Raw genomic sequence first — 27,505 nt, 5'->3', positions numbered from 1 at the left:
GAACTTTACATGTAACAAAGGTTGAATAACAGATCACTGGGGAAAGTGTTCAATACATGAAACAAGTCCAGTTGGTTATTCATATGACAACAAAAACTAAGTAGACTCCCTAACTTATGCCATAAATAAATTCTAGATGGATTCTGAACATATGTAAATGATAAACCTTCAAGACTTTTAGAAGACAGTATTAGTGGGTCAGGTATGGTGGCTAACACTTGTAATCTCAGCACTTTGGGAGACTAAAGCAGAAGGATCACGTGAGCCCAGGAGTTCAAGTGAGATCAGCCTGGCTGACATGGTAACCCTATCTCTACAAAAAATACAAAAACTAGCTGGGTGCAGTGGTGTACTCCTGTAATCCCAGCTACTCAGGAGACTGAATCAGAAGGATCACTTGAGCCTGGGAGATGGAGGTTGCAGTGAGCCAAGATCACACTATTGCATTCCAGCCTGGATGACAGAGCAAGACCTTGTTTGAAAAAAAAAAGATGAAGAAGAAAAAGGAGAAGGAGAAGGGGAAGGGGAAGGGGAAGGAGAATGGGAAGGCGAAGGAGAAGGGGAAGAAGAAGAAGAAGGAGACAGTATTAGTGAATATCTTTGTACCTTTGACTCAGGAAAGAATTTCTTAAATACGACATATAGAACACAGACTAAAAAGTAAAATATTTATAAATTCAACAATATTAAAACTGAGAATTTTACTATCAAAAACAGCAAACAGAAAGTGAAAAGACAAACTACAAAATGGTTGACAGTATCTGCAATATCTCTATTTGCCAAAGGATTAGTGCTCAAAATGCAAAAAGAATTTCTACAGATTGACTTTAAAAGAGGCAAATAGGCAAGGAGAGAAAAGAGGAAAGACTGGAATAGCCACTTCATAAAAGAAACTCCCAGAAGATCAACCAACAATGGAAAAGATGCTCACCTCATTAGCAATCTGGAAATCCAGTTGAGGTGTCATTTTATATCCAGAATGGCAAACATTTTAAAATATCTGACAGTATCAATGGTTAGTGAGAATGTGATGCAATGACAACTTTTATAGACTGTGAGGGAGAGAATAAACGCATCATTTGGAAGAGAGTTTTGGGGCATTTTCTAGGAGTTTAAAATGTGCATAGTCTGGGAGCATCTCCATTCCTAGATAAACGTTTTCACATATACACGGGAATCATGTACACATTTTTTTATTTTGTAAGAGACAGGATCTTGTTCTGTTGCCCAGGTTGGAGTGCACTGGTGCTAGCATGCCTCACTACAATCTCAGAGTTTTAGGCTTAAGCAATCCTCCCACCTCAACCTCTTGAGGAGCTGGGAATACAAGCACTTGCCATCAGGGCTGGCTGATTTTGAAATTTTTTGTTTTAGAGATGGGCTCCAGTTATGTTGCTTAGGCTGGCTTGAATTCCTGGCTTCAAGTGATCCTCCTGCCTTGGCCTCCTGAAGTGCTAGGATTACAGGCGTGAGCTGCTGCATCCAGTCCACGTACATAAAATCCTTGTTATAAAAATATGAAAATTACTCAAAGTTATAAAAATATGAAAATTACCAAATTCTATCAAAAAGAAAACAGGGTAAATATATAAAACACTAAGCAATATTTTTAGAGGGTGTATACATTTGTGGTAAAATTGTTACAGGATCCTTGGGGTGTCGTTTCACCAGTCAGAAACCTCTGTGGCCAGTGGTGCCTTTGCCTGAGTTTTGCTCAGGCCCTCCGGGCCCACTTGGCCTGGCAGGTTGCACTTGGCTTACACTATTGGCCTGGATCCCATCCCTGCCAAGGGTGAGCAGAGCAGTGAGTGGTGTGTGAGTGAGAAAACATGGGGTCTGGCCACTGCACACAGCCAGGCACTCTGGCTGTGATGGGGCAGGTGCTGGCTCTCTGTAAGGCTGCAGCTGGACCAGGCATACCACAAGCAGCTTCCATGGCTGGCACTGGGGAATATAGTTGCTTGAAGATGCCAGAAACCTCAGAGCCCCAAAGAGGTGTTACAGCCTTGGCTCAGAGAGCTCCTGAGTCTGGGTTCCCTGAACAGTTGCAGCTCTTCTCTCCTTCTTTCTTCTCTTCTTCTTGTCACCTACAACGTGGCAAGCAAGGGGCGTATTTCAGCCCTGTTTGTGTTACAGCTCTTTTAGCACTGTCATTCAGCAGATCCCAAATTCTTATCCTGCGTCCAGGAAGAATGAGGTTTGAGAACAAGTGGAGGGTGAGCAAGGCAAAGAGGAGTTTTATTGAGTGACAGAACAGCTCAGTGGAGACCTGCATTGGGTAGCTCCTCTCCACAGGCAGGGTGTCCCTATTAGTGTCAGCTCTCAATAGAGAGGAGACCTGGGAGTGAGTAGTTCTCTGCAGGTAGGCCATTCTGTTGGGTGTTCAGCTCTCAGTAGAGAGGAGACCCTGGAGTAGGTAGCTCCTCACTGCCACTGGCAATCCTGATGTCTGCTCAGCTCTCAGCAGAGAGGAGACTCTGGAGTGGGTAACTGCTCTCCATGGCTGGTCATCATCCCATCCTCTCTCCAAGTCTGGCTGAGTCTAGGGTTTTTATGGGCTTCAGACAGGAGGAAATATGTGCTGATTGGTCCATAGGCAGCCATGGGTGGGCCTAGAAAAAGCACCATAAGTTCTCACTCTGGTCTATGGGGCTGGCAGCCCAGACTCCAGGTTTCAGGCCTTCCCCAACTTGAAGGTGGGGCTTCACTGGGACCCATCCCTTTCCACCCAGGAGCCTGTCTGCCTCTTGCCAACATTCATGGTACCCAGGCTGTTGGTGTGGAGGAGGGGTGCCTGCAGGTCAGCACTGAGCCACCCTGTGCCCCCATTTGGCTTCCCTCCTGTGCATGTCAGTGCCCAAAGCACAGAGGGGGCTGAGGCCACAGGGGGCTGGCATGTCAGTGCTGCCCCAGATGTGCACACACCCAGCCGGGTTGTGATAGTGCCCAGGCTTGGCCTCAACTTTGCTCTGAGATCAGAGCAGGTCCTGGGAGCAGGGAGAAGCCAGCCAATGGGAGCAAGCAGTTCTGTGCTGTGGCTTGGCAGCCCCAGCTGCACCCAGGGAGGGCAAGACTCCCACCCTGCCAACTCAGAAGGGGGCAGGGCTTCCACCTCTGCTTAGCTCTCACCAGCTCCTTGTAGTGCTCAGCCCCAGCTGTGCCTCCTCTGCTGCGGCTGGCATCATGGGAGTGGCTGCTCCAGATGGACCCCTGCTGCCATCAAAACTACAAAGAAATACAAGAGAATGATAATTTTAAAATTCAGAAGAATATCAATGAATCTTTCAGAGACGTGTATAGGACTTCAAAGTATTAGTAATATTCTACTTCATAAGAAGAGTGGCAAATTTTAACAGGCCCATATGCTTTACATATACTTTTTGAGTGTATAAATTTTTGTAATTGATATTTTTTTTAAAAAAAAATCTGAATATTTGTTGGGTTTCACAAAGAATAATAATATTTTTTATTTTCCAAAAGCAATGGTGATTTTGCTGCTAACTTTAGAGGATGTGGGAAGAAGGCTGTGTAAATACTCTCAAAAACAGTACACCTGACGTTGAAAGTGGAGTCAATCTTATTTTATGTATGTTTGTAATTCCAAAAGATTTGTACTCACCATCTTTTGTAAAAGTTTTACTGGGTACAATGTATTTCTCTACTCTTTAAAAAATCCAATGAAACTATAAATGTTATTGTGTATATAGTATAGAGATTTGAAAGAGGCCACTGCAGTATCCCAGTGATGAATATTATTTGGTTGTTTATATAGAGTCTCCAATCAGGTATTGTATCCTGCCCTGGGAGACATGCTAGGATTGTCCCACTCATTGGCTAAGCATTGATTTTGTATTTCTACAGGTATTTCTTGTACTGAAATTCTATAACATAAAATGTAAAAACTGTTTTGTCGTAGTGAAATGTTTCTACCATTGTTACTCTGATATTTGAATGAAAAGATTTTGTTGTGTGTGGTTTTTTTAAAAACAAGAATAATGTCATGAAGTATTGTTTTTCACTTACACACAATGGAATGTAAGTACAACTTTATGGTTTAATTAAGCAGATGGAAAGCTGATAGTTTTTGTTCAAGCTTAAACAAGGACTCTGCTCAATACATTAAGTTAGTTTTGCTGTTAACATAGGGAAGCAAAGAAGGAGAATGTGCCTGATGCTCAGGATGTCTGATAAACCAAAACACGTCTAGCAAAAATTCTCAGTTTAAGGATTTAAAAATTATTAGTTCATATTGAAGTAGGAACAAACTCTTTACACTGACATCCTGTTAGTGTCTTGAAAAACAAAATGCCTTGTGATAAGTAATCAGATACATCATTATACACCTGTTAGAACAAAAAGTACTGTATGCTGACTGTCATAAAGAGTAGGAAGTAGGGACTGGATGCTTCAAGAGATTGGGCAATAATAAAAAGGCATCCTTTCAGCTCAGAGGACAGTAGCTGATTTTATTCCAGACAATGCTGGGAGATGCTGGAACTCATTCCTACCTGATGACTAACAAGGGCCTTATACAGGCCATCAGATGGTATCAGTATCAGTTCAGAATCTGATGGAAAGCTGTCCACACAGTCAAAGTTGGTATGAAGTATCATGATACATTGTAAGCAACCTCAGCTCGGAATATTTTTTTCATCTGCAAAACTAGAAATTAAGCCTGATCTTAATTTGTTGTAGTTGAAAGAATAACACATTATAGATTGTGTCTCTTTCTATTTGGGCTTGCCAAAGCTACCAAATAAAAATAAAAGAAGCTCAATTAAATTGTAATTTCAGATAAACTGTGAATATGTTTTTATTATACATGTGTCTCATGTAATATTTAAAATACATTTATCCTTAAAAAATTGTTTATTTTTATTTTAGCTTCCTGTGTTTTAGGTAACAACTCTTTCCCCACATGCTCCCTAGTCAAGTTCCAAGGTTTTGGCAATAGTTTTTCTATAGTGATTTTTAAAAAGCAATTCAGGAGTGATGACCCTGAATTCAGCTTGGACCTGAGACTAATTCTGAACATCCGGAAGAGTTAGATGATGTAGGTTTATTTGTTACAGTTCTTGGACTATTCGTGCCAAGAGAAAATAAAGTCTCTAGGTTAGCCAAAATGGGTGGTGAATCTTTGGATCTTTGCCAGGTGGTGCTTCATTGATTCTTCCTGGCTTGATTTGCATAGGAATAAAGGATCCAGTAAGAATGGTGAAATGCAATAGCCTTTGTAAGATACTTAGATTCTGTTTTGCCCAATTTGACTAAAAGCAGCTGGTCTTTCTGAAACAGTCTTTTTTTCCAAAGAAAGCCAATATCAAGAGGAAAACGGCAAGTGTTTAAACTATAGATTGAACAATCATGTCCTGTTAGAATTTTGTGTCACTTCAAATCACTCCTAACAAATAATATAAGTAAATGTTATTTAAATTGCCCTTATATCTCAAAAAGGCAATAAACAATACTTGCTACAATCAATCTACCTATAAGTATTGACATGTGTGAAAAGTCTCAAAGGAAAAGAAGAAAGTGTGTAATACATTGTGCTGGTCCTTTCCATGTACATTATATTAACGTTATAATAGAGTTGTAACAATTTGGTAGGAGAGGCATGGTAGAGCTATTCAAATGCATTGAAGATAGTCTGAGGCAGTATAATGGAGTGGAAGGAATGTGGACTTTGTAGTTAGACCGTTACACTGCACTTATTTTTGAATTCACTCGGGAGACGGCCTCATTCTTTTACGTGATTGTATTTTTCTCTTACCCTCCTAAGCATGCCTTGAAATATCTCTCTCCACTTACTTCCCCCAGTGTGTGGGGCAGAACCGAAGCAACCCATGGTGTTGCCTTCATAGCGTAAGCTCTCTGCCCACTTTGGGCACTCCCAGAAAATTTTTTAACCTCTACTCCAGGGCACATCAACTCTCCAAATGCCTTCTTGGTGGGCATTGGAAGAGTTGGTGTGCCCTGGAGTAGAGTCTAAGAAACTTTGGCCAACAGAACTCATGGTGGCTACCCTGGGAGGTAGAACTTTGCAGGTTGGCATGAAGGTGGACCTCCTCAGGCATCTTTACTGCAGAAAAGATGATGCTAACTGGAAATAAACTCAGCAAGCCTACATCATTTATTTTATCCCACATCAAGAACAGTGAATGAAATTAAGGACTGTTTGGAGATCAGAGCCCAAGAAAGAATAGAGTCACACCAGCACCAGGAAGAAGAGGTGGGAATCTGTCAATCTACAAGTGCCTAGACCTTCAAAAAATGATTTTCTGGGTTTAATTCTAGCTAATAGCCATTTTCTAATGACAACAATTTTGCCTACGGCTGGCTCTTCTCAAATTGGTACTTTCTGAAGTCTGATGAGGCTCATAATTAAGGGTTGCTATAGTGGTTAATTGTATGTGTCAACTTGACTGGGTCACAGAGTGCCCATATTAACCATTATTGCTGGGTGTGTCTCTGAGGGTGTTTCTAGATAAGAGTAGCATTTGAATTGGTGGAATCAGTAGATTACCCTCCTCAGTTTGGGTGGGCATTATCCAATCCACTGAGGGCCTGAGGAGAACAAAAGGTGTAGAAATGAGAAATGAGGAATTCACTCATTTTTTCCTGCTTCACTGCTGAGCTGTAACAGCTCATCTCATCTTTCCCTACCTTTTGAACTCAGAATGAATTATACCACTGCTTCTTTGGGGTTCCATCTTGCAGAAGGCAGATTCTGGGATTTCTCAGCCTCCATAATTGTGTGAGCCAATTTTTTATAATCTCTCTCTTAATATATATATATTTCTCTCCATATACATGCATGAATGCGTGTGTGTGTGTGTGTGTGTGTGTCCTATTGGTTTGTTTCTCAGGAGAACCCTAATAAAATACTCATAATGTAACTCAACCTGGTGAGTGAAGAAAAACATACTCCCTCTTTAAGACAATTCCGTGGATTCAGAGCAAACATCCCATGTCCCCCTGATAATACACTGTGCTGACTACTCCTCTTTTCTCCTTTTAATTCTCCTTTAGCTGGGCATGCTAAATAGAACCCCTTCCCACAAAGAAAAGATAGCTGCTGAATTTTCCTGTAAGAAACGCAACCCAGTCTTTACTCCTTAGCACTTATTTGTTAAAAACAGAAACAATGACATTCATCCTTACACATTGGAATGCCCAGTTGGGCATTTTTAGAAGAGGGACTGATTTATCAGTTAAAGCCAGTTCTTTTATGGGTAAAGGGACAATATAAAGCAATTATATGAACAGGAATATCAATGTTGTTGATTCATTTTATATCACCACTTGTAATACTGTTATTAAATTTACCTAAGACCAAATCTTTCTTGCAGGGTCTTTGACCTAATTGAAAGGTCACTTGAGACATTGTAGCACTTGCCATCCTCCTGAGGAGCTCTACATTTATTGACTTCACTCAAATCAGTTAAGAGTGACGCTCTGGCATGTGGTCACTGCCATGTCTTTACATCTCATCACAGCCTTGCCATTGATTTATGCCACTCTTCAAGCCTGATTCCTCCTTCATGCCATCACACCCAGTATAGGCTATCCTAGTGGTTCTAAACATGACTGTACAATCAAAATCTCTGACGCTGGGGCTCCGGAATCTATAATATTGAAAAGCTTGCCGTCCAGGATATTCTAGTGCAGCGAGTACACCGACCATTATCTACGGACTTTATACGATTAGCCTGGGCTAGTCCCCTTCAAAAAATTTTCCCAACTCATTGTCAGATATTCCAATACTACCAAAATTCTTATTTTAACTTTACACAACTCCAGGACCTAACCTGCTACTATCAGCTTTCCTACATTTTATCCATGCCCTTGGAACTTCCTCACTGAGAAGTTTAGTAATGCCAGGTTCTAACTTCCAGTGGCCTGTTACCTGGCATCTTAAGCATTGATCCTACTTTATAAACACACATGGCCCATGAAATCCTTCCTTCCCAATTCCCAAGCTTCTATAGTTGTTCCTTTCCCTCTAAAATCATTGATGTCTACTTTTTCTCTGGCTTACTACGCACTGAAACTCAGCACACCTGTGACTGGATGTCAATGTCTTACTAAGGCAAACCTCATCGTATTTATGGAATAGTATTTCCCCTTCACTTGCTGTTATGCACTCTGTTCTGAGAGGGCAGGGACAATATTGCAGGCATCTCTGAATCCAGTAACACACACTTCTTCACACATGAAATGTATTAGGGGCCAAGTGTTGAATAATTTATTTCACCCTGCTCTCCTTATTTGAAATTCACCTTCTACACATGCTCGCTCATCTACTTGACCTGTCGTTTAAAGCATAGCAAAAGGCTCATTTCTGATGACTCACACAGTTACTATTCCCATCATTAAACTCGTTCAAGCCTAAACTTTATGAAACAATTTAATATTCATCTATTCACTATTACATTTTATCCTATATTTTATACAATCTTAAGTATACATCTAGATTTCAAGTTCTTTAAGGAAAAACTGCATCTACAAGTTTGTGGAAACACTCACAGCATGCATCACAAATGCAGTGTTCAATAACAGTTTGAAGGCTGGGCACAGTGGCTCATGCCTGTGATCCCAGCACTTTGGGAGGCCGAGATGGGCAGACCACCTGAGGCCAGGAGTTGGAGACCAGCCTGGCTGATATGGTGAAACCCTATCTCTACTAAAAATACAAAAATAAGTCAGGCGTGTTGGTGGGTGCCTGTAGTCCCAGCTACTCAGGAGGCTGAGGCAGGAGAATCACTTGAACCCAGGAGGCAGAGGTTGCAGTGAGCTGAGATCACACCACTGCACTCCAGCCTGGGAGACAGAAGAGACTCTGTCTCAAAAAAAAAGAAAAGAAAAGAAAAAGTAAAAAGAAAGAAAGTCTGCAATGACTTTCAGAAGAGCTGGGCTAGGAGCTGTGCTAGACCTGCTTCTTCTATAAACTAGACATGCAATCCTGGAGAAGTCATTGATCTTATTTCAGCCTTGGTTTCCTTATCTGTGAAAAATAAAATTCAGTCATACGATTTCTAATGGTGCAGCCAATTCTGATGTTCATCATCTGGGGACATTCTAGCTGCCTTAGGAAACTGCTAGAGTTGTATATTTGTTCTACCTCTTTCCTCTGCCAGGGCCACTGCTCTTTCAGACACCCACTTGGCTCACTCTCTCACTTCCTTCAAATCTCTGCTCACTTTTCACCTTCTCAATGAGGTTCATCCCACCTACCCTATTGAAGAATTCAATCCACACTTCTCCCTCACCCTCTACCCTACCACTGCATACTCAATCCTTTTCTTGATGTTGAGTATTTTTGGTTTTTTTCATAGTCCTTATCACCTTTTAACATCTATGCAATTTTGTTATTTCTTATATTTTTCTTTGTTTGTTTGATATTTTAGAGATAGGGCCTTGGTCCGTCTTGCAAGCTGGAGTGCAATAATGTGATTATAGCTCACTGCAGCCTCAAAATCCTGAGTTACAGGGATCCTCTTGCCTCAGCCTCCCAAGTAACTGGGCTTACAAGCGTGGACCACCAAGCCCAGTTTTTTTTTTTTAATTAATTAATTTATTTAGTAGACATGAGGGTCTCACTCTGTTTCCCAGGCTGGCCTCAAACTCCTGGCTTCAAGTGATCCTCCTGCCTTGGCCTTATTCTGTTTTATCATGTCTCTCCCACTAGAATGTAACTCTCAAAGGCCATGGAACTTAGGCTGCTGTGCTCACTGGTGTACTGGGAGCATATTGAACAGTGCCTGGCAGTTATACTCAACAAATATTTGCAGAATGAATGGATCCATTTATAATGGGAACAACCTTTTATAAATGAGATTTTTAGAATCCAAACTCTCTGTAACCTGAAACCATAAACATCATCTTGACTTTGCCTAGTAAGACTGACTGAAAAATAGAAGCTCTAAGGCAGAGGTAGGGAGGTAATTCTAATAATAATAGATATCACATTACTAAATTATTTCTTAAAAATGGGTTAGAATGCATTCTTCTAAATGTGTCCTTGACAAGCTTTACATATAGTGAAACTGTAACTCTTTGGAATCCTGGGGAAATGATGCATTTTGGTTACAAATTTTAACCACTGATGTTGAAATGTGGTACCACATATTCATAAACACAATAGTACTGAATACTAATGATTTTTCTTTGATGAATACGTATTTTATTACTCAGTGTTCTGAATTGCAAATAAGTCTCTTGCTGTAACTGTAAAAGAAGATAAAGAAAACGTAGAAATGTAAGATAAATTTATTTTGCTCAAGTACATACCCTTAAATTGATAATAATGCAGCATTCTAAAACTCTTCTTGTGATTTGCTAACGTTATGATTTGCCTATTTAAAAGCAGTTTTTAAAAGTGAATTTGATCAATTAAGGATTACAATTTTAATCAAGATTTAGTCAAGACTTTACTGTGGAATAAATTTTATTTTTCTTCCTTTCTATCACTATTCTATATATTTTAAAGCTCTGTCTTCTCTCTGGTCTGTGTCCAATTTTTGGACTGTTTTTAGTTTATTTGCATCTCAGCACCTCATCATCTTCCCAAGATTAAGAAAAATGAAAGACAAAACGTCAGGATTGGTTCTCTGGCACTGCAGAGGAAGATAGAAGAAGCCATCTCAGTAGAAGTAGTTGCTCTATTTGAAGAAGATTGAAGACGTAGTGCTCAGGTGGGCATGGAGCAGAACCACTATGCCTGAGGCCACAGTGATGGACAGAAAGGGGAGCAACAGTGGCCTGCCACCTTGATAAATCAGAAGTTCTGTCCTATGGAGGTCATAGGGAAGTGGGATTACTTCCTGGTTCTCCTGGAAATATAGCTTACATTATGATCCTCCAGAAGAATCCACTCTCCACCACTGTTGACCAAGAGGAACCAATCCTGTTGTAATAAGGTTATTAAGGTTCTATGCCCACAACATTTCAAAGTCTTGAGTGGCTCCATAGTGACTCTGAGGCATTTTAAGGACTAGGAAGACCATAAGACCATTCTTGTGTTCATTCCTCTGTCTACATTTTCTCATGATTCAGCCATTTTGCATTTAATTTCACTAAGACTGAATGAGAGATTTCAGTTCCTTTCCAGGAGGATTGAGTATTGTTAGTTCAAGCGCAACTTTCTAGCTAGCAAGTATGTTTCACACTGCTGGAAAGATTCCCTTAGCTACCTCACTCTCTCCCTAAAGTGATTCACCTTTTGTTTTAAAAGAATTTCTGATCCCTTTGTGGATGTGAACATTTCCTAATATCTTAGCCCCTGTTGGGACTCTGAGCACTTGTGGAGAATTTGTCAGTATGAAAACAGGTAATCACTGGTATGCTGGTGTAGGTCAGGGCATTGCCCATTAAGATAGCATGGAGGGAAATAAAAATGAGATTTTTAGCATGATCTTACGTGTTATAAGATCAGCTTGAGTCTTGGACTTTGGTGAGTTGGCAGGTATTTAAACGTTTGGTTTTTAAAATGTTCTTTCTATGGATGGACTAACATTTTGCAGAAAATTTTCCATGAAAATTAATACATTTTCTGCTTTCAAGTTAATTTTTATGTTTTTATGAATAGATGTGAAATAGAGTTAAAGATCTGGGAGAGACCATCAATTGAGTCTTGAAATTGACAGAATTGTGCACTTTCCCTTGAAATCTTTACACATAATTTCAGAATGTTGCTCTCTGCTTAGAATATCTCCACTTCTACTACCACCTCCTGCTTCCACCCCATCCTCCAGCTTATTTCATGTTAGGAAAATTCTTCATTCATTATTTTGTTCAGACGTCCCATCTCTGAACTCTTGGCACTGATAATTGTTTCATCTTCATTGCTTCCGTTACACTTTGTACATGTATGTCAGAACTTATCTTTCTATGTTTTGCTATCTTGAGGTATTTATTTCATCTACTAGACCTGAGCTCCTTAGGGTGTAGACTTAGTTATATTTCCATCTATGATATGCATAGACTATGGTAGAAATTTAATAAGTATATCTTGAGAGAGCAAGTTAAATTCTTAGTGAATTAATTTAAAATACAACGTTACTTGGGTATAAAATCTCTTGTAACTAAGTTCATAACTTACTTGTATTTTGCAATCATACCTGAAGAGCTAGAATCTTTCCACCACTTTCAGGTATTATATTCTAGTGTAATAATACATCAGAATGCATATAAAGTTAATACAAGGTACTTAAAATGAAAAAAAAAGTGTAGAAATAAGAAAATAGCTTTTTGTTCAATGATTCTTGGTTGTATTTATGTTCTAAATTTCTTATAACTCAAACTCAAACCAAATAAATGCAAAGATAATGTACATTTGGAGTTTTACTGTATATAAAATGTAGTGTTGTATGAACTTAGTATGTGACATATAATATATAATGTATAACTCTTCTGAATCTGTGAAAAATTACATTAATAAAGTTAGTTTTTAAAAATAGGTGGCTGGCCAGGCACGGTGGCTCACGCCTGTTATCCCAGCACTTTGGGAGGCCGGGGCGAGCGGATCACGAGGTCAGGAGATCAAGACCATCCTGGCCAGCATGGAGAAACTCCGTCTCTACTAAAATACAAAAAATTAGCCAGGCATGGTGGCATGCACCTGTAATCCCAGTTACTCAGGAGGCTGAGGCAGGGGAATTGCTTGAACCCAGGAGGCGGAAGTTGCAGTGAGCCGAGATAGCGCCACTGCACTCCAGCCTGGTGACAGAGCAAGACCCTGTCTGAAAAAAAAAAAAAAAATAGCTGGCTATAAAACTGTCTTTGATGTCCTTGTAAAAAGTCCCAAAGACTATATATATATATGCCAAACATCTTTGCCAGAATGATTCCCCAGGTGAATTTATTATTGAAGACATTAAGGTCATGATTGAAGACAATGACCATAGTAAAAAAAGATTAACTGGCAAGATTATATATTGTAGTTCTGTTTAGTCTTCAATTTCTGAGGCTGATAGTCTAATAAATGCTTTCACCTTCATGATAATTGAGCCAATGTAACTGTACTGAAGTTTATATTTCTTAGATTTGTTGGATATGTTTTTCAACTCTACATTTTACTTATCATAAATCACATTCTCTGTTTCTTAAATTCTCTCATATTTTTCCTATTCATGGAAACTTATATAAATGTATAAAACTTATTGTAACAAATTGAATCTGGAATGCAAAACGTTCTTATTTATTATTCTGCTGGCAAGCTAAAGATTTTGGATCCCTAATGGACCAAAGGGCACATGTCCAGCTATCAGCTATCAGACATTTCCACAATGCGTCAGTGAGATTCTACATTTTCATATTTCTCTTAATAGATTCTTTTTGTCAGTATCAATAGAGAAATTTTACCTTTGTGTTTCATAATTTTAGCATAATATCTGTTCTAAATCTATGAAAAAAGTAACATAGATTATAAGTTTGTTCATTCCATATTTGTTTTGTTATCATATACATAACTTATAAAATTTAATTACTTTCACTAACAGGCTAGAACAATTCCAAAAATCTTTATAAAAATAAACATATATATAATATGTTCTTTAAGTTATTATCGTGAAGAATGTTTCCAATCAACCTATCCAAAATATGAATTGAACCCCAAAAGTATTTGGATTGATGTAAATGGACAGAGGTTTACGTGGCTTTTTTTTTGGTAAGGGCAGCAAACTGTCAATGATGGATGAGGTGAAAACTCCATGACTGATGCCTTCAGATGCCCACACAGAGTGCCTGTGGTCTTATTCTGCCCCCACTGTGTACACATACAGCATTCTGCAAGGAGGCTTATCCAGAGAGACCATTTCCTTTGTTTCTCCTACAGAAGGCAGTATAATGGCCTCCTGAAACACTGATGAGATCTATCTCACACAGGTTGGTTCATGCTCTAGATTAATGTGTCTCTAGCTGTGGCCACAAAATCCAGCAGGCAAGCGATTGTGAATAGTCCACAATGCACTTCCCTATAAAGTCAAGCATTATCTTTATGCGGTGTTAGCTTCACATATAATGAATTTATGCTGTGATTAACTAGATACTAATAATTAAAAGCATCTCTGAATTCATTCATGGAGTAACAAAAACATCACTGATTACATTATGTGGCAGCAGAGGGAACTGTTGACACTTAACATAGAATCTTTGTACAACAAAATTTGGGACTCTAGGTCTTAAACCATTCTTTCATTTTCATTTAAATACTCAATATATTAATAGGAACAAATGTGAAATGCTATGACATTAATGTGAAAACTACAACTTTATGAATACAACAAGTGACCCTTTATCTGAGGGGATACGTTCCAAGAGCCTCAGTGGATGCCTGAAGCCTCAGATGGTACCGAACCCTATACATGCTATGTGTTTTCAATCTAATAAGCAAGGGGGCTCCCAAGTGACTAACCGGTGGCTAGTGTATGCAGCATGGATACACTAGACAAAGGAGTGGTTCATGTCCTGCCTAGAACGGAGTGGGATGGTGAGAGATTTCATCACACTACTCATAATGGGGCATAATTGAAAACATATGAATTGTTTATTTCTAGACTTTTTCATTTATTATTTTTGGACTGCAGTTGACCGCAGGTAACTGAACTTTGGAAAGGAAAGCCACAGAGAAGGCAAAGGACTACTGTAAATTTTTCATTGAGAAGCTCTTTAAAGAATGTACCTTTCAAAAATAATTGTTGTTTCTATTTGCATATCCCCATGGGAAAAGAAAACGATCAATGGTAGCATTGCTCAGTGAGTTTCACTTTGCAAAATCACAGCTTCATATAATCACTTGTTAATTTGACTCAAGATGAGCTCATGACATCACTTGCATAGTATTCCCTAGCAAAAGCCATTTGGGTTTTTGGACATGACTCATGGCAAGAGCCTTGCAGACGACAGTCCAGCTTCAGGGGAAAACAGATTTGCTTGTGCTTTGCTAGTGTCCTCTCTAGTCCTCTCCCTTGCAGGTCAACACTGAACATCAAGATACTGCTTAGGAGAACTCTGTTAACTTTTTGTATTTATTTGCCAACCCCCAGAGCATCAGTGACTTGCTTGCTGTTCCCCTGAAAGTTAACTTGGCAAGTATTGAAGGCTTAGAAGGAAATCAATACAATGTGTAAACAGACTGACTAGAAACCCTTGCTCATTTTCTGTAATCAACAAGTCATTAATCAACAACAAATACTTATTGAGCACATCCTATCTGACTTGTTAGCTCTGATGAATTCACAATAGCCAAAGGGGCTATCACAGTGCTTTTAAACAGCCTTCCCCTCTGGTAAACCTTCCCCATTGCTCCTGTGAATTTAGTTCCCTGTATCACATGCATATGAAGGAAAATGGCCCTTCCTACTTCGTGTATTTCAGAGAGAAAAGGTTCAGATCCACCTGTCCTGGGAGAGCCTGAACCAGATTAGCAACCTAGCTGATCTTTGCACAGTTAACCTGTGTGTGGTTATGGTGTTTGAGAGACTCATTTATTAATTCAACATGTATTTATTCAGCACTATAACATTTGAGGCTCTATGACATATATAGATTGAGCTGGAGATAAAGACTCTAGAGACAGAGGAAGCATTCTAATGAGCTCAGTCACAGTCATGGCATTAAAATGCACTTTACTATTTGCTGATGTGTAGAAATACAGAGAATCGGAATGTTAGAACTGGGCTCTGCACACTTCCCCTATAGGAGGAAGAAAATGCAAAGTACAGATAGACCGTCTGCTCTCCTTTCTTGGCATTTGAAAATGAGACTCTGTGTGAGAAGCTCTGGGATGGCCTTTTGCTGTTCTGCGGGGCTGCTTTGCATAGATTCATCAGCTCTGGGAATAGCAAGTCCTCCAAAGAGAAAGGGGAAATCTGGCTCATTGAATTCTGTCAAGTAAAAGAGGAAAATTCACGTTTGAATCACCTTGAAGGTTACTAGAGAAAAGAATCACATAAATGCCCTCCTTTTCCCCAAGGCTAGGCTACTGTCAGCAGAAGATGATTGAGTTAGCAAAGGCATTTCCCCTTTTTTTCTAAAATTTTCAGCATTGTAAATTCCACCCATGCATACACACTGCCCCTACTTGACACCCCCGCCTTAAACACACCCTTTACAGACAGCATCTGAGTCTGCCAACTTTGTAAACCTTCTTATTGAACTAGGCCAGATTTCTCATCACAAACATATACCATGGAGGAAATAGCTGAAATGGCTTAAATGGTTTAAACTAGCCATTCCATTGTACTGGTGAGAAAGGAAAATGAGAAATACAAACTAAATAATTATGCGCTGTTTACATCTGTAAAATGGTGCAGAAAACTTATGCAGACTTTACTTTTTGTTCTACCTTAATGTTCTCAAAACAATTGCTCTACTTCCCTTATGGTTAGGGATCAATATAGAGAACCACAGAAGAACATCTCTTTCTGAAGGAATGAATGACCGCATTATATATACCAATTATTTCATTATTGTTCATTGGCCCAAGAATTTATACATAATATGCACACTATAGGTTTATTTATATTTATTTTTAATACTTAGTGATGATGCCATTATGTGTTTTTAAACTTTTAAATTTAATTCTGTAACTGGTCGCAGGAAAAAAAAGTCCACTTTTGTGTGGATGAATTTGTAAGAAAGATCCAGGTATCTTATAATTCCTTTGTCTTTTATTGTTCCATTTTAAAACATCCTACTAATTTTCTACCTTTTTTCATTGGCCCAAGTAGTATTAGAGCTTTTATTACTCCTTAATGTTTTATCTCATTATTACTTTTTGCTCCATTACTAATACTCACAAATAGGACTTCAGCACATGTAAAAACCATTTGGTATACTCCAGACCATGAGATCCAGGAGACTCCTGCTACCTGGAAAGGACTTGATTCATTTAGCATTGCTCATTTAAAATATTTTCTTTGGTTAGTCTAATGCTTGTTTTAAATACTTGCGTGCTTCACTTTAAGATTTATTACCCCCATTAGCATTGCTTTGTTGAAACTGTAGTATGCATTCTAACAAGTATCTACAATTTATGATGGTAAGTTCAAAGTTGTGTAATTATTGTTGTAATTTCCAACTCATTCACTTGTCACTTTTTATTTCCAGGCCTTCCCACAAAAATTTCCAAAATTAAAAAGGCTCTTGTCCAACTTGGTCTTTGTTCGCAAGTTAATCATTTTAGCTTTTAGTGAAGCAAAAATCTGCCTTAAAATATATCATTCTTTTTTTTTCCTATTTAACGTACAAAGATGGGTCACCAAAGCTCAGAAAATCTGGCAAAGTGAAACACTCAAATGGCTGATTTGCTAAATGTAATATTTTCGGAATATAATGTTTTTAACTAATATTTTAGAGTTAATGGATAAAAGTATGGTAAGCTTTCTTCCAACATGTTTTTGAAATCTCAGTTGAGAAGACCTTGCTAGATTGCAGAGAAATGAAGCTTAGTCTTATTTCCCTCTCTAATTCATCCATGCATGTAGATAAAGCCACTGTAGTCAAGAAGTGTTATTTGAGCAGCAACACCATGCACCGCATTTTCATCAGTATCCTGTTTTTCTGCTATTGCCGATTTTCACCATTAACCATTTTTCTAGCCAGTACTGTGACAACAACTGAAGGATCACATTTGCATTTCACAGAGGTTATCATGTACCAGTCTTTGGGTCCAGTAGGTGCTTAGTCTTAGTTTTTCAAAAATGTATCTCCTCCCATGTAACAAGATCATCTCTCATTGATTATAACAAAAAGTTATGATCAACTGACAGAATATGGCATGTATATTTTCAAGAAATATTTGTTTCTTGCCATAGCAAATTACTGGGTTTCAAAAAAAAGGGTTTTTTTTTTCTACAATAGTTGAATCGTCCATTGAAAATTTTCAGGAAAGTTGTTTGCCTGTTGGTAATCCTAGTATCTATTTTTTAAACTTTTTGTAGGAGTGAAATCCTTCCTCCAAATAAAATATGAGCATAAATTCCAATACATAAAAAGACAAAATGAAGTTTCTCTGGTTAAGGTTAGGGTAGTGATTTAGAGCTGCATCAGCTCAGCTCTTCTTTTGCTGTTTAAGATGGTTTCTGAGGCAACTCTAAGGACTCCTAAAGCTCTGAAAAGTGAAGTGCGTCAACACCATTCTCCTAAGGTTTTACTTTTATCCTTTTAGCTATAGATATTATGAGTTAACAGGCATGAGGCATACACAGTTTCATGGAAATCAACGTCAAGTAAGGGAGGCATTTGTCACTCTGGAGCTAACCCAAATGACAGATCTAAATTCAAATCTTGAACAAGTTGCATCATCTTTTGTAGCTTTAGTTTCTTTCTCCAAAACTCATTATTAATCACCTACCTTGCACAAATGTTGCTAGGAAAAATGTAATAACATATAAAAAGACCTCAGTAAATGTTAGTTCTCATCCCATGTAGCTATCAATTCTTCTTTTGATAACTTGGTATTTCAAACAATTTTGTAGATCATCTATAAAGCTCTTGTTATTATGTATACAGGAAAAGCTGATTTTATTGTGCTTCACAGATATTGTTTTTGTTTTATTTTTTACAAATTGAAGGTGTATGGCAACCCTACGTCACCATTTTCCAACAGCATCTGCATATTTTGTCTGTGTCAGATTTTTAGTAATTTTCACAGTATTTCAAACTTTTTCATTATTATTATATCTGTTATGGTGATCTGTAATCAGTGATCTTTGATGTTGCTATTGTAGTTGTTTTGAGGCACCACAAACTGTGCCCATGTAAGACGGTATACTTAACCCATAAATGTTAGGTGTGTTCTGATTCCTCCACCACCCCAGCCATTCATTCCACTGTCTCTCCTCCTCTTTCTGTTACCTGAGACACAACAAATTGAAATTAAATCAACTAATAACCCTACAATGGCCTTTAAGTGTTTAAGCAAAAGGAAGATTCCTTCACTTTAAATCAAAAGCCAAAAATGATTAAGCTTGGTGGGGAAGCTATGTCAAAAGTTGAGATAGGCTGAAAGCTAGGCCTCTTGCACCAGTTAACCAAGTTGTAAATGCAATGGAAAAGTTCCTGAATGACATTGAAAGTGTTACTTCAGTGAACACGCAAATTAAAAGAAAGTGAAAGCCTTATTGCTAATATGGAGGAAGTTGTAGTAGTTTGGATAGAAGGTCAAACCAGCCACAACATTCCATTTCAAAACCTAATAAAGAGCAGGGCCTAATTCTCTTCAATTCTATGAAGGCTGAGAGAGGTGAGGAAGAGCAGAAGAAAAGTTAGACACTAACAGATGTTGGTTCATGAGGTTTATGGAAAGAAGCTGACTCCATAACATAAAAGTGCAAGGTGAAGCAGTAAGTGCTTATATAGAAACTGCAGCAAGTTTATTCAGAAGATCTAGCTAAGATCACTAATGAAGATGGCTATGCTAAACAACAGATTTTCAATGTAGACAAAACAGCCTTCTATTGCAAGCATATGCCATCTCGGACTTTTGTAGCTAGAGAGGTCAATGCTTGGCTTTGAAACTTCAAAGGACAAGCTGACCCTCTTGTTATGGGTTAATGCGCTGCTGAACTTTAAGTGGAAGCCAATGCTTATTTGCCAGTCCAGGAACCCTAGGGCTTTAAAAAATTATGCTAAATTGGGAGGATCTGGCAAGATGGCCGAATAGGAAGAGCTATGGTCTGTAGCTCCCAGTGAGACCAACACAGAAGGTGGGTGATTTCTGCATTTCCAAGAGAGGTATCCGGTTCATCTCATTGGGATTGGTTAGAGAGTGGGTGCAGCCTACGGAGGGTGAGCAGAAGCATGGTGGGGCATTGCCTCACCCGGGAAGTGCAAGGGGTTGGGAAACTCCTTCCCCTAGCCAAGGGAAGCCATGAGGGACAGTGCCCTGAGGGACAATGCTATCTGGCCCAGATACTACATTTTTCCCATGGATTTGCAGCCCACAGAGCAGAAGATTCCCTCGGGTGCCTATACCACCAGGGCCCTGGGTTTCAAACATAAAACTGGGCAGGTATTTGGGCAGACACTGAGCTAGCTGCAGGAGTTTTTTTATTGTTGTTGTTGCTGTTGTTGTTGTTGTTTTGTACCCCACTGGCACCTGAAACTCCAGCGAGACAGAAACATTCACTCCCCTGGAAAGGGGGCTGAAGCCAGGAAGCCAAGTGGTCTTGCTCAGCAGGTCCCACCCCTCATGGACCCAGCAAGCTAATATCCACTGGCTTGAAATTCTCACTGCCAGCCCAGAAGTCTGAAGTTGACCTGGGTTGCTCAAGCTTGTTGGGGTAAGGGGCACCCACCATTACTAAGGCTTGAGTAGGCAGTTTTCCCCTCACAGTGTAAACAAAGCTGCCTGGAAGTTCAAACTGGGCAGAATGCACCGCAGTGTAAAGCCACTGTAGCCAGACTGCCTCTCTAGATTCCTCCTCTCTGGACAGGGCATCTCTGAAAGAAAGGCAGCAGCCCCAGTCAGGAGCTTATGCATAAAACTCCTGTCTCCCTGGGACAGAACACAAGGGAGAAGAGGTGGCTATGGGCACAGCTTCAGCAGACTTAAACGTTCCTGCCTGCCAGCTCTGAAGACAGCAGCGGATCTCCCAGCACAGTACTAGAGCACTGCTAAGGGACAGACTGCCTCCTCGAGTGGGTCCCTGACCCCCGTGCTTCCTAATGGAGAGACACCTCCCAGCAGGGGTCGACAGACATCTCATATAGGAGAGCTCTGGCTGGCATCTGGTGGGTGCCCCTCTGGGACAAAGCTTCCAGAGAAAGGAACAGGCAGCAATCTTTGCTGTTCTGCAGCCTCCACTGGTGATACCCAGGCAAACAGGGTCTGGAGTGGACCTCCAGCAAACTCCAGCAGACCCGCAGAAGAGGGGCCTGACTGTTAGAAGGAAAACTAACAAACAGAAAGCAGTAACATCAACATCAACAAAAAGGACACCCATGCAAAAACCCCATCCAAAGGTCATCAGCATCAAAGATCAAAGGTAAGTAAATCCACAAAGATGAGGAAAAACCAGTGCAAAAATGCTGAAAATTCCAAAAACCAGAATGCCTCTTCTCCTCCAAAGGATCACAACTCCTCTCCAGCAAGGGAACAAAACTAGATGGAGGATGAGTTTGATGAATTGAAAGAAGTAGGCTTCAGAAGGTGGGTAATAACAAACTCCTCCAAGCTTAAGGAGCATGTTCTAACCCAATGCAAGGAAGCTAAAAACCTTGATAAAAGGTTACAGGAACTGCTAACTAGAATGACCAGTTTAGAGAAGAACATAAATGACCTGATGGAGCTGAAAAACACAGCACGAGAACTTCGTGAAGCATACACAAGTATCAATAGCCAAATCAATCAAGCAGAAGAAAGGATATCAGAGATTGAATATCAACTTAATGAAATAAAGCATGAAGACAAGATTAGAGAAAAAAGAATGAAAAGGAACAAACAAATCCTCCAAGAAATATGGGACTATGTGAAAAGACCAAACCTACGATTGATTGGGGTACCTGAAAGTGATGAGGAGAATGGAGCCAAGTTGGAAAATACACTTCAGGATATTATCCAGGAGAACTTCCCTAACCTAGCAAGACAGGCCAACATTCAAATTCAGGAAATACAGAGAACACCACAAAGATACTCCTCAAGAAAAGCAACCCTAAGACACATAATCATCAGATCCAGAGTTGAAACGAAGAAAAAAATGTTCAGGGCACCCAGAAAGGTCAGATTACCCACAAAGGGAAGCCCATCAGACTAACAGTGAATCTCTCTGCAGAAACCCTCCAAACCAGAAGAGAGTGGGGACTAATATTCAACATTCTTAGAGAAAAGAATTTTCAACCCAGAATTTCAGATCCAGCCAAAGTAAGCTTCATAAGTGAAGGAGAAATAAAATCCTTTATGGAGAAGAAAATGCTGAGGGATTTTGTCACCACTAGGCCTGCCTTACAAGAGCTCCTGAAGGAAGCACTAAATATGGAAAGGAAGGAGCAGTACCAGTCACTGCAAAAACATACCAAAATATAAAGACCAACGACACTATGAAGAAACTGCATCAACTGATGTGCAAAATAACCAGCTAGCATCATGATGACAGGATCAAATTCACACATAACATTAACTTTAAATGTAAGTGGGCTAAATGCCCCAATTAAAAGACACAGACTGGCAAATTGGATAAAGAGTCAAGACCCATCGGTATACTATATTCAGGAGACCCATCTCATGTACAAAGACACACCCAGGCTCAAAATAAAGGGATGGAGGAATATTACCAGCAAATGGAAAGCAAAACAAAGCAGAGGTTGCAATCCTAGTCTTTGATAAAACAGACTTTAAACCAACGAAGATCAAAAAAGGCAAAGAAGGGCATTACATAATGGTAAAGGGATCAATACAAAGAGAAGAGCTAACTATTCTCAATATATATGTACCCAATACAGGAGCACCCAGATTCATAAAGAATGTTCTTAGAGATCTATGAAGAGACTTAGACTCCCACACAATAATAGTGGGAGACTTTAACACCCCACTGTCAATATTAGACAGATCAACGAAACAGAAAATTAACAAGGATATCCAGGACTTGAACTCAGTTCTGGACCAAGCAGACCTAATGGACATCTGCAGAACTCTCCACCCCATATCAACAGAATATACATTCTTCTCAGCACCACATCACACTTATTCTAAAATTGATCACATAATCGGAAGTAAAACACTCCTCACCAAATGCAAGAGAATGGAAATCATAACAAACAGTCTCTCAGACCACAGTGCAATCAAATTAGAACCTAGGATTAAGAAACTCACTCAAAACCACACAACTGCATGGAAACTGAACAATCTGCTCCTGGGTAAATAGCAAAATTAAGGCAGAAATAAATAAGTTCTTTGAAACCAATGAGAACAAAGACACAACATGCCAGAACCTCTGGGACACAGCTAAAGGAGTATTTAGAGGGAAATTTATAGCACTAAATGCCCACATAAGAAAGAGGGAAAGATCTAAAATCGACACCCTAATATCACAATTAAAAGATCTAGAGAGGCAAGAGCAAACAAATTCAAAAGCTAGCAGAAGACAAGAAATAACTAAGATCAGAGCAGAACTGAAGGAGATAGAGAAACAAAAAAACCCTTCAAAAAATCAGTGAATCTAGGAGCTGGTTTTCTGAAAAGATTAACAAAATAGATAGATCACTAGCCAGACTAATAAAGAAGGAAAGAGAGAGGAATCAAATAGACACAATAAAGAATGATAAAGGGGCTATCACCACTGATACCACAGAAATACAAACTACCATCAGAGAATACCATAAACACCTCTATGCAAATAAACTAGAAAATCTAGAAGAAATGGATAAATTCCTGGACACATACACCCTCCCAAGACTAAACCAGGAAGAAATCGAATCCCTGAATAAACCAATAACAAGTTCTGAAGTTGATGCAGTAATTAATAGCCTACCAACCAAAAAATGCCCAAGTCGAGACGGATTCACAGCTGAATTCTACCAGAGATACAAAGAGGTGCTAGTACCATTCCTTCTGAAACTATTCCGATCAATAGAAAAAGGAGAATCCTCCCTAATTCATTTTATAAGGCCAGCATCATCCTGATACCAAAACCCTGCAGAGACACAACAAAAAAAGGAAAATTTCAGGCCAATATCCCTGATGAACATCAACGTGAAAATCCTCAATAAAATACTGGCAAACTGAATCCAGCAGCACATCAAAAAGCTTATCCACCATGATCAAGTCGGCTTCATCCCTGGGATGCAAGGTTGGTTCAACATATGCAAATCAATAAATGTAATCCATCGCATAAACAGAACTAATGACAAAAACCACATGATTATCTCAATAGATGTAGAAAAGGCCATTGATAAAATTCAACACCTGTTCATGCTAAAAACACTCAATAAACTAGGTATTGTTGGTACATATCTCAAAATAATAAGAGCTATTCATTACAAACCCACAGCCAATATCATACTGAATGGGCAAAAGCTGGAAGCATTCCCTTTGAAAACCAGCACAAGACAAGGATGCCCTCTCTCACCACTCCTATTCAACATAGTATTGGAAGTTCTGACCAGGGCAATTAGGCAAGAGAAAGAAATAAAGGGTATTCATATAGGAAGAGAGGAAGTCAAATGGTCTCTGTTTGTAAATGACATGATAGTGTATTTAGAAAACCCCATCGCCTCAGCCCAAAAACTTCTTAAGCTGATAAGCAACTTCAGCAAAATCTCAGGATACAAAATCAATGAGCAAAAATCACAAGCATTCCTATACACCAATAATAGAAAAACAGAGAGCCAAATCATGAGTGAACTCCCATTCACAATTGCTACAAATTGTGAATTGATAATAGGAGGGCTAATACGCCTCCTAGTTTGTTGGGAATGGACCGTAGGATTGCATAGGCGAATAGAAAGTAACATTCGGGTTTAATGTGGGGTGGGGTGTTTAGGGGGTTGGCTAGGGTATAGTTGTCTGGGTCGCCTAGAAGGTCGGGTGAGAATAGTACCAGTGTTATTAGGGCGAGGAGGAAGAGAAATAGGCCTAGGATGTCTTTAGTTGTGTAGTAGGGGTGGAAGGTAATTTTGTCATGTTTGTAGACATGGGAATACAACTTACAAGGGATGTGAAGGACTTCTTCAAGGAGAACTACAAACCACTGTTCCAAGGAAATAAGAGAAGACACAAGCAAATGGAAAAACAGTACATGCTCATGGATAGGAAGAATCAATATCATGAAAATGGCCATACTGCCCAAAGTCATTTATAGATTCAATGCTAGCTCTAGGATCATCCTGATAAACTTTCTCTTTGACCCTTTTGAATGACGACAATGTTCTACCCTCTTCTATTCATTCTCTATGATTCAGTCTTCTTTTCCAGAAGTCATAACTTCCATTTCAGGTGGTGCAGTTCAGTTTATACTCTAAGCCAGGATCTGGATCCAGCACGGGTGCTATGATCCCAAAACCTGCTGACCTCTATCATTCCATTTCTCTCTGACCACACCTAACTGCTCTCTGCTTTTGTCCAGACCTCTTGCCAGGCATTCCAATATGTTCTTATTTCTAATTCATGTAGATGACACATCTATATCACATCACGAGACATATTCTACATCCAATTCATAATTCACCCTTCAAGTTCTCAGGTTCATCAACTTCCCCCTGATTTTTCCTAGTGCCAATTCAAGTGCCCTCCAGGAGGGTGGTCTTCTGAAATCTATAGTAACAGTTTTACAGTACCAAAATATTTCAAGTGGACAATGGAAAAAAATCACTATAATTTACTACAAGGGAGAAGGAAAGCTTTTGAATTAAAGCCTTATTTATGTCAGCATTTCTAAAAATGTTTAATTCTGGATAAAAATTGTTGTGTCTTAACATTCTGGAAGCATTAAAGTCATAACAAGATTTATTATATTTTTATTCAATTCAGTGGCATTGGACGTCAATGCCACACCTTCATGAGTTTTGTATGCCATGTATATTCCAGCAGAATAATAGTGCTCAAAGATTCAGAGTTTGTTTATATATGGGCTGCCAAAATGTATAAAACACTATAGGTGTCAAATATTGTTGTTACTAAAGCAAATATGATCAGGTACTTCTTTCATGAAGCATAGCCGCAAAAGGACAACATTCTAAAGTCAAATATGGCTTGTAACCAATGAACGACTCTTCCATGTTAATTAGTGGTCATATATCTTTGAGTTTAATTAACTTGGAGAATACATAGGTTAAGTATTGGATTTATGTTAATTTAGTGATTTTATGTCTCTGAGCCTGAGTAATTTGAAGAATACATCGATATATAGGCTTAACTGTGCGATTGGTTCAGAGATTACTTCTGATTACAAAGAATTGCTTTTGATATATTTTTCATTATTTTTAATTTTTTTAATTTTTTTTTAGATTGAGTCTCGCTCTGTTGCCCATGCTGGAGTGTAGTGGTGTGGTCTCAGCTCACTGCAACCTTCGCCTCCTGGGTTCAAGCAATTCTCCTGCCTCAGCCTCTGAAGTAGCTGGGACTACAGGTGCACACCATGCCTGGCTAATTTTTGTATTTTTTTTTTTTTTGATAGAGACAGGGTTTCACCATGTTGGCCAGGCTGGTCTTGAACTCCTGACCTCAGGTGATCTGCCCTCCCTGGTCTCCCAAAGTGCTGGGATTACAGGCGTGAGCCACTGTGCCCGGCCTTGAATTTGCATTTCTATATGCCATAGTCACAGGCTAGAAAAACAAAACAAAACAATAATTAAACCAATTTGGCCATTCTGCTAGGGCTTAGTCTTTTCTGTTTTGGAGGGAGATGTTGAGGAATAGAGGATGGAAGAGAAAAAAATGGATTTAGGTCATTCAAGGGAGAATCAAATTCAGCTGCAGTTAAGCAAATTAATTACTCAATTACATGCCACACTTTTGAACTCTTCTATAGTATGTATCCTTTGTCATTCTAGCTTGAGTCTCATGTGCACCATCAGTACAATTTATGACCCACTACTATTTTAGTTTGTTATTCATCTTTTAAAATAAATTTTCCTGTGCATGAGACTGTGTCTTTCCTCTTTGCAAGAGTGATTGTAGATATTTAGGGGACACATGCCCACAAAACGGGGAGAAGTTATATGTTGAATATAAATATGGGGTCTACATTTTTAAAAATGTAATAAGTATCTATTGGAATGATTTGGTTATATTTTCTAGAAGATCTGAAAGTTTCAGTTTCTATAATAAGATAGAATTAATTTCAAAGAAAAATAATATTTGGAGTCTGAATAGAGAAGTATTGTGCATGTAGGAAAACTTCTGTGGTCAATGATATGCAATAAGATGATTTAGTATCAGCCTTACTTCCCCTAGGAGAAAAGCTTTTGGTAGCTGTTGTATGATTAAAGTATATTTTTCTATTAGTCTGTTCTCATGCTGCAAATAAAGACATACCAGAGGCTGGGTAATTTATAAAAGAAAGAAATTTAATGGACTCACAGTTCCACATGGCTGGAGATGCCTCACAATCATGGAAGAAGGCAAAGAAGAAATGAAGTCGGGAGGAGCCAAGATGGCCGAATAGGAACAACTCCGGTCTACAGCTCCCAGCGTGAGTGACGCAGAAGACGGGTGATTTCCGCATTTCCATCTGAGGTACCGGGTTCATCTCACTAGGGAGTGCCAGACAGTGGGCGCAGGTCAGTGGGTGCGCACACCGTGCGCGAGCCGAAGCAGGGCGAGGCATTGCCTCACTTGGGAAGTGCAAGGGGTCAGGGAGTTCCCTTTCCTAGTCAAAGAAAGGGGTGACTGACGGCACCTGGAAAATCGGGTCACTCCCACCCAAATACTGCGCTTTTCTGACGGGCTTAAAAAACGGCGCACCACGAGATTATATCACCCACCTGGCTCGGAGGGTCCTACGCCCACGGAGTCTCGCTGATTGCTAGCACAGCAGTCTGAGATCAAACTGCAAGGCGGCAGCGA

At 39.4% G+C, this 27,505-nt stretch overlaps 1 long non-coding RNA gene across 2 annotated transcripts; it reads right to left on the bottom strand.

The window, feature by feature from the left end:
* Nucleotides 1-1,477: 1,477 nt before the first annotated feature.
* LOC129534429 (uncharacterized) lies at nt 1,478-27,505 on the bottom strand. Of its 2 annotated transcripts, XR_008681030.2 has the most exons (4): nt 27,424-27,505; nt 27,020-27,192; nt 3,130-3,225; nt 1,478-2,612 (listed from the first exon to the last, which is right to left on the bottom strand). It is a non-coding gene; the product is annotated as an uncharacterized lncRNA (long non-coding RNA). The 2 variants fall into 2 exon arrangements; XR_010134373.1 differs by lacking the exons at nt 1,478-2,612; nt 3,130-3,225 and adding an exon at nt 15,610-15,884.

Source organism: Gorilla gorilla, chromosome 5 (genome assembly GCF_029281585.2).
Source record: "Gorilla gorilla gorilla isolate KB3781 chromosome 5, NHGRI_mGorGor1-v2.1_pri, whole genome shotgun sequence".
NCBI classification, from domain to species: domain Eukaryota; kingdom Metazoa; phylum Chordata; class Mammalia; order Primates; family Hominidae; genus Gorilla; species Gorilla gorilla.
Note: the sequence above shows the minus strand (reverse complement) of the source record. Positions and strands in the feature narration are given on the sequence as shown.